Source organism: Pipra filicauda, unplaced genomic scaffold (assembly GCF_003945595.2).
Source record: "Pipra filicauda isolate LSUMZ 115617 unplaced genomic scaffold, ASM394559v2 scaffold411_size619879_pilon, whole genome shotgun sequence".
NCBI lineage: Eukaryota > Metazoa > Chordata > Aves > Passeriformes > Pipridae > Pipra > Pipra filicauda.
Window position 1 is genome coordinate 520,180 of NW_024104545.1, and position 14,781 is coordinate 534,960.

General features: G+C 38.7%; 1 long non-coding RNA gene across 1 annotated transcript in view; it reads left to right on the forward strand.

The window, feature by feature from the left end:
• Positions 1 to 7,863: 7,863 nt before the first annotated feature.
• Positions 7,864 to 14,781, forward strand: part of LOC113994120 — an 87,399-nt gene continuing 80,481 nt past the window's right edge. Inside the window, exons 1-2 of the long non-coding RNA XR_005565068.1 lie at positions 7,864 to 7,998; positions 9,309 to 9,380. This is a non-coding gene — a long non-coding RNA (uncharacterized LOC113994120). The remainder of the gene's footprint in view (positions 7,999 to 9,308; positions 9,381 to 14,781) is intronic.

Sequence of the window (14,781 nt, forward strand, 5' to 3'; positions counted from 1 at the left end):
TCCTAAGTTTCAGACTTGGATGTGTTGTTTGATACTTAATTTTAGAGCTCTTAATTAAGAGGATTCTCCCATATCTTTAAATACTTCTGTTTGCAAAAGAGGATGTTTAAACTCATGTGATTCTGGCTGAAACCATAGAGACCTCCTGGTGCCAGAAGGGTCACTTGCTACATTTGCTGTTGTGTATTGTTGCAAAATCAGAGTATATATGGATACAAATTCTTAGCAACTCTATTTAGAAATGACCAGGAAATTGGAATATGTATCTAAGTCTCTTAAATCTGAAAAATTGGTTGGTAAAGTCAAGAGGGTGTATGTGAGTGTAGATTCAAGAAGTGCATTTCCACTAAGTTCCTGACGCCTAATCTGAACCTCTGTAATGTTCCTGCTAAATCACATCAAGCAAAAATATTCCTTAAATTGTTTCTCTTATTTCAGCACTAATTTGTCCTTTTTCAACCTCCTGTGGCAATATAATTGTACTCTATTTTTAGATTCTGCAAACCAACCTCTACTATTTCTTGTTTTCAGGATTTGGATGCTAATGGCAAAACATTACGAATACCAGCCCTTAAAATTAATTTAATTCTCGCATTTCAATTTTGCTTATGACTTTCATTCTGCATTAGTGCTAAGTTTCCTTAGATACTGTCCCCACTCAGAACTGACTGGTCAGAACTGAGCCCAGAACCTCACATATACCTCTTGAATGGTCTCATTTGAAACATTTGCAGCAATCGCAGGGGCAAGACATTATTAAGTCTCATAACCCTACAGCCTCCCTTTGGAACCCAGTCTTCTTAATTACTGACCACAGTGTTCAGAAATTAGGAACTTAAATCCAGGAGTTTGGGTTGGACAACTTTATGTTTGGTTTTTAATGTGAGAGAAAAGTTCATCTTAAGCTTTCCTTAATTGGCTTTATCTGAGTTAACTGTGGCCAGACATTTTCTTGAAATTTCCCCAGAGAGCACACATACAAAGCTTTGTGTAAAATGTATTTTTAATAGCTATATAATCCTAATAATGCTGGTCAGGAGAAATGTTGTGTAATGTCCCACAGAGAACCTTTCCATAAATTGTTTAAGAGTGATTGCAGACATATACAACTAATTACCTGTGCCTATTTGAACTGCAGGGATTAGATCAGGATGTATGTATCTCTTTCCCATCCCTTCCCCTGATTTTCAGAAATAAGAGGCAAAATACTCTCAGTGGTGTCCACTGATACTAAATTGCCGTATTTTGCAGCTCAAAATTGAAATTCAGGGAGCTAATTTTAATATTATTCGCTCTGTAGGACTCTTTGCATCTGATATTGAGGACTGAGTTTGTACCGAGTCGCACTGATAAAGGTTCTGTAGCAGGGTTTCCATAGTGCTCGTTTGCTCCATGTTGGCACCTGGGAGCTCTCGGATACATTGAAAAAAACAACCAGAAAACCAAAAAGGCCAAACAACAACCCCCCAGCACCAACCACCAACAAAATAAATGATGTTTCCAATCTGTACTTCTATCCATTCCTCTCTGATGATCATTAATTTCATGATCTAGTCTATGTAAAATCTCTGGACTGTAATCAAGTTCTGAAGTCCTATCTAGGTGCCTACTTTGCAGAATCTAACTTTTGGCTCAGTCTTCTCTGCTGAGATGCAGTTTATACCAGAATCATGTCTAGTTTCTTGCATTGCCTGTGTGGTTTTTTTCAATCACCTGCTTTATCCAGGACTGGGATGGTCAGGAGTTGATTAATACCATCCACACTATATCATCTGCGAGTCTGGGGGAAGTAATTTGGAATTAAGACCCACTAACTAATCTGCAATCCTACCCATAATAGATGCCAACTCCATTGAAATAAACTCTGTAACAGTCTGGGGGGAACTGACATACCTGTGCTACTCCAAAAATTACAAATCTTACATGCAGCTACATAAAAACCATGAAATACTCTGATTCCGACTTTAAAAGCATATGAAGTTAAGCATATTTCCTGATAAACGAATAGAAAGAACCCTGATGAAGGGACACTAACATCTGAAATTTCGGCTAAGGCTGAGATTTAAGGTGCTACATAAGATTGATGTTTCAGAGAAGTAGGAGATTCAATACATGTGCCTGATTGATGCAAGTTTGGGTCTTTTTTTTTCTCTGTGTCGGGAGAGCCTGAAATCTCAGTAATCCATCTCTTGCTTAAAATAACTTTCTGAAAACAAAGTCAGTACAGCACAAATTGCTTTACTTGACCTGTAGTAGAAGAGGCCTTTCTAACAATGTGCTCTGGCACCTCTGCAGCCTTAGGAGCTGAATTTGCAGCCTACATCTGAACTTCCAAAAAAAAAAAAAAACCAACAAAAAAAATGAATTCAGGCTGTTTGGCACCCAGAAGCCAAAAGGCAGGATATCACACAAGTTTATGGAGCTGAACTCTCTTAACCTCGTGAACAGGAGGCTGCATCCAGGCTGCCTGAGGGGAGCAGTCCCTGGGCTCTGCTAATGCCTAACGTGCATCAGGAGCACCAAAATCTGGCTGTGGGCATTGCCTGGTGTAAGAATAGAGGTGAGGGTGTGCCAGGGGCTCTGCACATGCCCCTGACCCGGCAGTGCTTGGATTCCAGCACAGTCGTTAAGGGGAAGGGAAAATGTTCCTCCTTGCATTGCAACTCTAAAGCTTTATTTCCCCTTTATCACAGTGATGTCTCTCTCCATTAAATGAACTCCTTTTCATGCGTTTTCTCACTCCGGAGTTGCTGGTGGGGAGAAAAAAAAGTGCTTGTGATGTTTATTCTTTCTTGTGTGAAACAGAAAATAACACCACCCAGCTGCCTCCCAGCAGTTCATTAAGCTGTACAGCTACACCCTTCTCGCAGGGGAAGGATAAGTCTTGATTTTTATGGTTTGAGAGGCTTTTTAGCGTGGTTTCTTAGGGAAACCAGGCTTGTGCAATCACATGGGAAGCGGCAGAGGAGACAGAGGAAAGGAAGGAGTGAGTCTGTCTGTGTGACCCCACTGTTGAGCTACTGGCTGTTCTTCCCCTCTTGGTTGAGAGAGATCCCTTCTGACACTTGAATAGATGGCAAGATGTTAGCTAGGCCTTCTCTGGCACTGACATAAGCAACCAGCAGACTAAACTCATAAGCAAGTAGAATTCATTAATTCACATGATAGCAGAACTGCTTCTTTCACTCTTTCATATTTTTTTCCATGAGAATATCAACAAAATCATGTGAAAGTGAAAAAAGCCAGTTTTGCTAAAATAATTTTCTCAAATGGAAAACCTTCAACTGTTGTACTACACACAGGACATACACATGTGAACACAGACATGCCATTTTTTTCTGTGAAACATATGCACACACATATAGACACAACAGATGTTTTTATCGATGGAGAAACTTCCATAGCTTAAAGTTACATAATAGTCCCATTATTTTCTTGCTAGGGTTTTCTTTCTCCATCTGGTAGATTGGTATTTTGCAAAGCAGTTAAAATAGCCCAGCTCTTAAAAATGTTTTAAATTGTCTGGTCTGATAGACTTCAGCTGAAGGTAGAATTATTTTTGTGATAATAATTGTTGTGCTGAGACACAACTGAAATTCAATCCAAACATCTGAAAGTCCAAATCTCTGTAGATCATCTTGTTGATTATAAATAAATCAAAATCAGAATAGCTTTTTCGTCTCATAAATCTACATTATTTTTATGAACAAAAGAAGAGAAAAATAGCCAAGTTTAAAACTGTTAGTGTTGGAAACATTCTGCCTTTTCCCCAAACTAGATTCGAATTCAGTCATGTAGATGGCACTAGAACATGTAGAGAGTCCAGATGCAATACCATGTACCACAGTTACTGTGCTGTGCTTTTGAAACACTACACTCTTGTTAAAACTGCAAAGATAATATATAGAAATGGAAAAAGAAAAGCAAATGTCTCAGCCTCTGTTATATTCTTGCTAAGAAGAAAACTAGCATAACATGAATCTCAAATATCAGTAAACCAATTTTTTTAGAAGCTGTAGTCCAACACTATATGTTATTTGTGTTAGAAAAAAAAAAGTTAAACTCATATTGTTTACCTTCTGCAGTTATCAGTCTAGAGGAAGTAAAAGTAGAAAATATTTTTGTAAAATAGCTTTGAGTAAGTATTGAATGTCTGATAGAATGAAAAATGATATACATTAGTTACATCAGGTTTGTAGGTGACTGGATGGATGGACCTCCCAACATATAAAGGTTCATAATACAACAGAGATACTGCAAATGCTTCTCTGACTCATTGGTAGCACTGAAGCAACATCTCATATTGGACATAAACCCAGGAGCATTTTAAGTAGAAAAATAAAAATGTTGAAACATTTGCAAACATCTAGTAAATCCAGTTTGTGATACAAATTGAACCTCTTAGTTCGGTTGAATTTTTACATGCTTTGTGCTTTGCACCTCTGTAAAGAAGGATGGTGTGAAAGCACTAAAACGAGTCCCTGAAGTTTTGGAATAGCAGAATTGTGGGGGGTTTAGGACCCACATGCATGTTGGCAAATATTATGGCATTGCATAGGTCCCTTGTACTAGAGTTCCCAATGAAACAAAAAATAAACACGGTTAAAAACGTCCCTCTTGCACACAAAAGACAGGTAACTTTGTTATCCTAAAATAGGAAAAATTTTTTTGAAGCAATTCATTTTTCAGTGAAGCTTCCCGTTTTAAAACTTATGAACCAAAATTATGCGGGACACTTGGGAGGGTTTTTTCCCCAGCTGTCAATATGCAACTCCTTGTTTGTTTAACCGGCTGAATGGACATGAATCACGCTGACATTTGGGATGGGTATTCAGAGCGGAATAGTGCTTAACAAAGGGAGCCCGAGGCCACCCATTAAACAAAGGGAAGCAAACTGAGCGCTGCCTGCCCATTTATCTGAGCATTGACCGCCCCGGGAGAGGAGCTGAGCACAAGCCCTCGAAGAGAATTTGTCCCCGGGCACTTACATTTGTATTCAGAGCAGCACGGGCTGCCCACATTTTGCATTTCCCAGTGTTTTACTGCTTGTGTTTGCTTTGAGTTTAACACCTTGTTAATGCTTGTCGGAGAGAAAAAGGGATGGGAACTTGGTTGTGGTACTTCATTGCAGTCTGTTATTAATTCTATGAGAGACTTAGACCTTATGCACCATGAGATAAAAGGGGACACATCTGTCTTGCAGGAGACCTCTTTGCAAGGAGGGGTCTAGCTGGAGGACATAGTGCTAATGCAAATTTGCTGGCAAACTAAAAGACTGTGAGTTTTCTCCTGAAGCTTCATAACACTTGAAGGAAGAGTCACTTCAGGAAATCTTAACAGGCTCCGTGACCAACACAGGGAGCTCAGTGACCCTTGTCCGTACAGCAGAATTCATGGAGTGATGGGTTTATGATGGAATTACAAGTAAGGCTGGACCATATGATGAAACGAGCATCAGAGTTTTGATCCATCATCATCCACATTCCTTCTGGAGCTGGAAATGGTATTTTCACAGCAGTACATGCCTGTGCCTGAGATAATAAGTACCTTTTGGTCTGATAAGAAATATGATGTGTTCTTTCTGCTCTGTGGTGTTCCAGCTGGGTATATACCAGAAGGGAAACAGTGTCTGGGTTCTCTGCACTGTATAGGGTAGACAAGTCATTAATTTATCAATACTGGTACTGATTTTCCTCAAGGATCTAAATTTCTCAAATATGACCAAAAAATGATGATGCTGACTTTTAGGGTTTTTTTCAGATGGGAGGCTCCCAAATGCTATAAGAACACAGGACCTGATTCTGTCATAACTACCTAGCACCATGGCTGAGATTTTGGCAGGCCTTCCCAAACTCCCTGGGAAAGTCCTTCAGGGTTATCTTGGTGCTGCTGGGTAACTCTTCGTTGTGAGGCTCAGACCTAAAACCTGGGGCATATATATAGCAATAGGCAGAGATCACAAATATCTATAATTCATGGACTTCAGAGCCTGTGCCATTTTGGGATGCAGAGTTGCCTGGAGTACATCATTCTGTTATTAAAATCCAGTACATTGATAAAATCTCTTACATGACTGGTGAAATACAAGTATATATCACAGTCTAATCGCACTTGCAGGTATCTATGAATGACTCTAACATTACTTTAAAAGCACACCAATGATTTTTTTTACTTTTCTACTGATTCATTCTCCTTTCTTGTGCATGGCAGAGTATGATTTACAAGAATTGGTATGTCTGCTGGTGATATGTAGTAACATGCCATTCAGCAAGGAAAAAGAAGTTTCATTTTGTTAATATTCCATATTTCATTTTGTTGGCTCAGTGGACCTTTACATATGTATTCATGGGACTGTGCCTGTAGATGAATGTGGAGATAGAATTAGCAACAGAACCAAATGCAGAATGTTAGAAATGATCTGTAAAAGGTTTCAAATTCTTCATTTCTGAGACAAGGGTTACAACTAGACTGGAAAAATGGCACCGGGTAAAAGAATTGCAGTGACACTTCACCGTAAGAATTGAGAAGAAAGGTAGAAATCCTAGTCATTATATTTAGAACTTCAAGGTCATAATATTTTAGTTGTTCTCAGATGTTGCAACATGGAGATTTAAATAATTGTATCAGAAATACATATACATTAGTTAATTTTATATGATTTTTCCATTAAGGTTTCAATTCTCTTTATTAGACTTGAACTCTTAAAATAAATTCTTTCTGCTAATTACCTTTTTAAGACTATAATGCAAATAGATTACACTGAACAATAATAATTTATTTTCATTCTTTCTTGCTCTGTCTTCATTTGAATGACAAAAATCATAACTAAAGTAGAAAATATTGCAGATGTAATCCATTCTAGTGTCACAAAACATAAAAAGAAAAAAGTAAGGCAACAATATATAGTTTTGGCATGCCTAAATTACTCATAGGAGTTAATACCTATTTTTCCCTGTCAAATTCTTGCTTGAATTTCACAGTGGTTTGGAAGTAATTTATGTGCAAAACATTGTAGCAGGCATACAAGATGGGATCTAATTATTCCATTCAGAGAAATTTTAAAGCTGCAAATTTTAGGCCTTCAAACACGCCACATGTCATGGTCTGACTGCAGAGTATAACAAAAATGTTAGGGATACTGATTTTGTAAGTTCAGGTTTTCCAATACAAAAATGTTGCAGGATACACGGAGTAAAATCCTGTTAAATTTACGGGACTGACCACGAGGAGGTTTGGGACATTTGCTATGTGCCAATCAGAAAGAGGGAATTTATCAAGCCACTACTGTAGCTTGAATTAAAGTACCATAGAACATGCATTTTAAACAACTTGATATTAAAATATTTTAAAATGTTTAAATGTTTTCCTTCAAGCAGCAGAAAGGATCTATTAGGTGATGCTGAGCTCTGTCATTGCAGTCAGCTTGGCATCACTCAGTGTTACATGGTGTGAGTGTTAGCTGCTCTTTAATCCTGATTTCTCCATGAGTCCTGTTTTTAGTGGAGCCTTTTTTGCATTTCCAGTAACATGCAGGAAGTAGGGAATGGAGCCATTTTTAGGTCAGTTAAATCCTAAAAGTGCTACCAGACACAGCAGAGAGAGAGAGCAGATTTATGGAACCAGGCTCTGGTAGTTCGTGCCATGTCAGAAATGCCATCAGTAATCAGGGGGTGGGGAGCACTCCCTAAAATACATCCCTAAAACACATAGACTCTGAGAAGTGACTCTACTGTTTACTATTTTTGTGTTTCAGTGCTTCTTCTCAAACTGTGATTCTGCCTTTATATGTAACAAAAATGGGAAGTGCTTGCATGTATATTGCTTACAGTGACTTTGTTTTAAATATTTTTAATTGTCAGAAACGAAAGAGAGGAAAAGATATCAGCAAACCCTTGGAAGCTTTGTCTGCAGTCTGAAAGCCAAAGCTCTGCTTTTTCTGGTTTATGCCTCATCAGTCATGAAGATTTTGCAGTGAGAGCTGAGTTGATGCCAATGCTGGTAAGCCAAAATTGAACCCAGCTCACTTTTCTAGGACTCTATTAACTTTGCAGCACAAGCTGGACTAAAAATGAATAACCATTTATTTCAGTTACTAGGGGAATCAACCATGTCTTTGAATTTACACCGGTAGGAGCTCAGTTAAATAAAAAAGGCATTGAATGCAGAGTAGAATTGTGCTTTAACGGTGAAGGAATGCTGCTCTGGGGCTGTTGGCTCTCAGTTCTGTTTCTGTATGTACATGCATCCATCACAGAGACAAGATGGGCCACGGGGCTCCTTCACATCATGTGATACAGTATTTGGCAATGTACTGATTGTGCCTAACTCAGGAATGTGTGGACAGTGGTACCTACCAGCACTATTTACAAAGTTCCCATTGCCAGAATGTATCTTCTCAGCCTTACTTGCATTACCTTCTTTAAAACACCTGCTTTGCAGCCATGGGAAACGCTACACTAAAAATCAGGGGTTTAATCAAAAATATCTTGCACTAATTCAGCCTCTCCAAAGTGTGTGGTCTGCTGTTCATACTACAAACAAATGTTTGAGGATGTCTAAATTAATCTGTACTATTTAGTCAAGGTTATTAAGAGAGTAATATCAAATTAGGTTTGTGCTCCTCCAAGCTATTCTGATTTCAGTGAGGTTTTTCAATGATTGCTGCAGGTTTCATCCATTATCTCCCTGTCCCATATGTATATTGGCAGGTTGCATTTGAACACAACAGGCCAAGGAATTCTATTCTGAAAGAAACACATGATTCTTTCTTTCTGATACACACGTTTGAATTTTTGTATCTTCTCAAAAGTTTACCTTATGTTCACAATATCCTTAGTCTATAAAGGCCTGATTTTAGCAACTGTACAAACAGGTCAGGATATGTGAAGAGATCCTAATTTCTGAAAGCTTTATTTCCCCCCACATTTACATTATAAATGGGCACCTTACTCTTAAAGATCTTAAAGATCATTCAAAGAAGTATGAACTGTATCAATTTATACAGTTATGTTAAGCTACTGAAAGAATGAAAATAAGAAGAAATTTAAATTGGTTTTCCACACTCTTATTTTATTTGCAGTATAAAGTACTGTTTGCTAAAGTAATCAAATAAATATTCTGATTTAATCTCCTCAGCTAAATAGAATTTTGCTCCCATTCAGCAAACTGGTGAGTGTTTACTGGGTTCACTACAGGGAAGCAAGGTTTGGATCTGACCCACTTTTACTTGGCATGCACATGTAACTCATGCACAGAGCTTTTAAAGGCAATAAAAGCACCATCAGCTGACAGTGCCCTTCATTTTACAGATGGAGAACCCGAGCAGGAGGTGCTACAAGACAGAAGGATGCAAGAATTCTGGCAAGATCCATGAGAAAAAGGTAATTGGAAAACACCGTAGTGAGATCTGTCGAAATACTCAGCAGCGTTTAATCCTGGACCTCTAGAAAGCTCTTTGCTACTACAGAGACTATGGAATAAAAGTTTCACAGGTTCTGAAAACCTGTTTTGGGGCCTGCCCAGATGTCTTTCTGGTCTTAAATTGATAGTTCTGTCCAGGTACTCCCTTCTGGAGCCACGCTGCTGCTGTGCAGTGTTCCTACACTCACTGAACCTCTCTGCATCTCCCTAAAGTAAGAAACACAATCCAGTGTGTCCCTGTGTGTGCTGTTGAACAGAGAAAGTGCCAGGAGTTCAAGCATTCAGCTATTGGTAACAGTATGAAAATCCAGCTCAGTAACCTACAGTGCCAAAACAGATATTAAATTAAAGCTACATCTGAAGAGTACAAGTTTCTCGCAATAAAAGATGTATTTATCTGTTTTCTGGCAGCACATTTGGATTATCTATTATACCATTACACATATAAGAACAGGGCTCAAAATATGTTTGTGTCTGAATAAGTTACATTTCTTCCATAATAAACATTAAAGATATGCTGCTGTATTTAATTTCTGGAGAAAATGAAAGGTAAGAAAGTAGTGAAGTGGTTTCAATAGGTTGTTAAAAACTGCTCATGCTGTGCAGAATTGGACAGCAAACAAATGAAGTTTTATGGAAAATCAGTTAATATTCAGTGATGCAAATTTGGCTTTGCCAAGGACATTTCATAACTCAAAAATATTCTACAATATATTTGTTTAATTATTGCATGACAAAAATATGGAGGCTTGTAACCTATATAATGTCTAAGTGGGGAACAAGTGAAGCTGGTCTTGAGTTACACTTGGGTCAGTTCATCCTTCCCAGCCTAAAGTTCAGTACCATGGAAAAAGGTTCAGATGCTCTTTTCTGTCTACTCCAACAAGATACTCTTCACATTAGGAAGTCTGACCAAGTAGATTGGGTATCAGATTGGCCTTTTCTCAGATAGCAGGAGGCAGGTTTTGGGATCAGCTGCCACTCTCAGTGGCTGAGAACTAAATTCTCTGGGGGAGGGGGGAAGCCATTTCTTTCAAGTTGAGCTTCAAGGGAAAGAAACTAAAAAGAATTGGATCAAAGTGCAATAAATGCTGAAGAGACTTCTCTGAAAATCACAGTGCTGTGCCAGTTTTTGGATGCCTGTGGACAGTTAAATAAAGCAAGACACAAAATTGCTCTGCAATGTCTTCTTCTGCCTTGTGCATACCTTGAATCCCTTTCCAAGTGAATTCTTCACTGACCTGCTCAGGCTCTGATAGCTCAAACAAGGTGACTCTGCAGGAGAGCAGAACACAGAACTGGCTGCCAGCTTGGTGTCTTTGGGGCTATTTACAAATGAAAAGAGGACGATATGAAGCTTGCATAGTCTGCTCATGATTTTCTCCATTCAGAAATATTGTATTATTGAATAACATAACAAAGAAACTGAAAAAAATACCCAGGGCACATATTACCCTCTTTTCCCCCCTACTAAATTAGATAGGGAAAACCTAGCAGGGCTGGAAGAAAGCACAGAGAAATGAAAGAAGGCGGGAGTCCCCTTGCAGGCTTTTGTCGCACAAACTTCCTAAAATTGTCCTCGCTTCTGGAAGGGATGGATTGGTTGTAAAGGCTGGAGGCTGAGTGCCCACAGAGACCCAGCAGCTTATTTATACCCACAGCTTCTGCTTTACTGAGCACACCTCCAAGGGAGACTCTCCATACGATAGCTCTTAAGTGAGTTATGTTCTCTGATAATTTCCTACATGGAAATCTGGCCACAGGGAAAGGTAACACTTCCTGCTGGTCAGGCCCCAGACTCTTCCAAAACTCTGAGGATCTGTCTTTGTGTGGAGCTGGTGAATAATCCCTCCTGTTGTAAAGGCAGCAGCTAAATACATCCTTCCTTAAAATCTGTACATCACATGGAGATCAAAACAGACCTTTGAAATAGGGGTGATAAACCACAGCTATTTCTTCACTATGTTGCAGGTTGCAGGGTGCTGCCCCTCCTGTTGTGGTTTTTCTGTGATAGGAAAAGCTCCTCCTTTTATAACTCTTTTACTTCTGCCTCTTTTTTGCAAGCTTGTAGAGCTGGCCATGGCAACCTGTCCCTGGGTTTTCAGACAGGTCAGATTTGTTACCAATTATTTTGCTGAATGATGGTCTGTTTATGATTTCTTTGAAGATGTCTAAGCATGGAAAAAAAAATAGTACAGGCATATTTTAAAAGCAAGTGTTAAAGGTTCAATTTATAGAAGACCAAACCTGTGAATTGTGTAAAGCTTGAATTTGACAAAGAATTTATTATGAAAAGATTTTAATGAAAACCTACCTTCACCAATATTGTCTCAATTTCTTCTTTATTTTGAGGCTTAGGATATCATTAGCTGATTTAGCATCATTTTGGAGTCTTCCCAAAGGCAGTGCTGACTTAGAAGGTGAGGTTTGATGTAAGTCATTAAGGAGGCAAAGCACTGTGTGTGTAATTAGGTTGGTCAGTATTTCCAGGGCCTAGCATAGGTTAACTCATTTGTGAACATTCTACAGTGCTCTGTGCAACAGTGACCCCACAAAGCACAGAACAGGAGTTACAAAACTAGTTAAAGGTTCCTGAGGAAATGGGTATTAACCTGGTGAACTAATGTTTTTCTCCCAATCATAGATATAAACCCAGTTCCAATTACTTCTTTTGTTGTTGTTGTTTTTAGTGAGACTGTGACATGGATGGCATTTACTGCTAAAGATTTCATTAAAATCTATGATCACTCATGCATATATATAAAATTTGAATTACTACAAGCCATAGAGATGAGTCAGCATTGTAGATTTATGTCTGGTTTAATGTAGTGAGAAGGATCTTCTGAGAAGACAGAAAAAAAGCTATTTATATTCCCATAATTTAAGAAGTGAAGCCCCTCTGAGCAGCCCCTGAATACCTTGAAGGATATACAGGAGGACTTTTCATAAATTACCTGGTGCATGTAAAAGAAAGGTTATTCAGAGTAATTGTGTAGGACAGTCTAATATAGTAGGGCAGGAATTTATTTGAGTCCATTAAAATCATTTGTGTCCTGTCAGAGAAAAATCAATGAGATGTGTACACCAGGGGATTGCACTGGGCTCAGAAAAGGTGGAGCATGTGTAAGATCCCCCAGATCACTGTTTGCTTGGGGCACTCACTGGAACTGAGCTAACTGGGTACTGAAATTTTGGTCCTGGATATTTAAATCTCAGCCACAAATCAGTTTATGTATGTAACACTTACTCTGGATTTCATCCTAAATGGACTAGCAGCAAAAATCACACCAGAAGTCTGTGGAAAAACAGGGGTTATACTCACTAGGAGATCTGCTGGTTTTGTTAAGGGAACAAGCAAAATGTGTCACTTCCTTTCTCACCATCTTTCTCACCATCTCAACCCGTTCACGTCTATCTACAAATTCTTTGGGAATAATCCTCTCTGTAACTGCATCTCTGAAAATCTAAGCAAATAATAGACTGTTAATGCATCTTCAGATCACGTGGCAACAAAACAAAAAAAGGAAAACAGAGTCAAAAAATGTCTGTTCTGTGCTGCATGCCCCGGGTTGTGCCACTAAGGAATTGTGGGAGGATTTATACTGAGTGCCTGTTGGCACTGTGTTGCAAGAGAGAGAGAGAACTAAGCTTTTCTTTCTTTGGAATTCTTCCTGGAGTGGCTCCAGAGAGAAGCTGCATATAGATATGTGGGAATTTTGATAACCTGCTACTGTAGGAGTCACCAACATATGCCATAAATCACATCCTTCTTTTGCCCTGCCTGTTGATGCTTCCACGCTCCAGACATCCACATTCATTCTCCACTCCTATCAGCTCCAACATTTCTGTCACAGCTGAATATTTGTGAATAGCCAAGTGCTTCTGTTTGCTTCGTTGCCCAAGTTATGTAAGAGTCTATACATACCCAGAGTGGAGGTTTTTTTAATTCCTGGCTCAAGGTGCCAAAATCTTGGAGGTGTCTGCAAGCTAATAATTGAGAAAGTTTTAGGAGTTACGTCAACTGTGAAATCTCATTTTGGTGCTGACCTTTCTGAAAAATACTGGTCTAAAAATACTATCATTGATTTAACTCTCTAAGCAAAAAAGTAATCTCAGGCCAAAACTTGGAACCTGTCATTTAGAAAGTGTCGTGTTGTGACAACTGGGAAGCTTCTTTCCCTTTAAATGAGGAAAAAAAAAAAGCATTGAAGTCATTCAGATACAGGGAAATTTTGAGTGTTACAGTTTTGATCTTACTGAGGGAAGGTTCTTGCCACACATATGTGGGGTTTCCTTGATGTTGCACTCTGTTGTCTCCTACACAGGGTACCTGTGTGTGGGAAGAGCTGCTGGTTTCTATTTTTAATGTACAGGACTGTGTGTGGCAAATATGTCAGCAGGAATCCCTTTCTCTGTGGTGTGTGAGCTTAACACAGGTAAATGGGGAAATCAAGAACCCTGCAGTCTTATTGTGTGGATCAATCCATCTGTAATTTTTCTGTGGGTTTTTTTATGTGTAATTTTTTATGTTTTATGTGTTATAATATTTTATGGGTTCAAATAAGTCAGGAGAATAACAAACAAGCTAAATAAAACAATGCTGTTCTCTGGCCTGCCATTGAGAAAGCCCATTAAGACTACAATTGATTTCATAATATGTATTTTCTCATCTTAATTCCATTTTCCAAGAGTCTCTAATGGAAAAGGAACACCTGAATGAGGAAATAAGCTTGAGATAATGATATGACAAGAAGAAAGAGCATCCACATACCCCAGTGGAAAATTCCTTTTGTTCCACTTCTGAAGCTACAGAGGAAAACTCTGTAAAAAATAATTGTCTTTGTCACTCTAAAACTATATATCATAGCAGAAACGAGTGCCTCTTTTTTCCCTAACCCATGAAGTTCTTTCACTTGTTTATCTACAGAAACTTTTTACATTTTACATGTCCTCTTAGAGAATCAAAATATTTCACACCACATAGAGGGCTGGAGTCTTTCATGGGGAGTTTCAGGCAAGCGTCTCTTGTTAAGAGTATTTTAGATTTTGGGGCTTTGTTGCTGTTCCAGGGGCTTCACAGAAAACCACGGTGGTTGCAAGATGTCATGGCAGGTTGTATTTGAAATCCTCAAAGGGGTTTTGTCTCAGGGAATTTCTCAGTTGCGTCCTTTGCTGTTGTTGGAAAACCAACTCCATTTCCCCTGTGACATCTGTGTGAGTGAATAACTTCTGTCAGTTTAGCGTGTTCCGCTTCCTAATTTTGCAAGGTAATATTTTCAGTTAAGTTTTTCTACTGTTTTCTAAACAATTTCCAGTTCTTCAGCTTCTCCTTGAGAAGTAATAAGTTGTCTTTGCAGCACA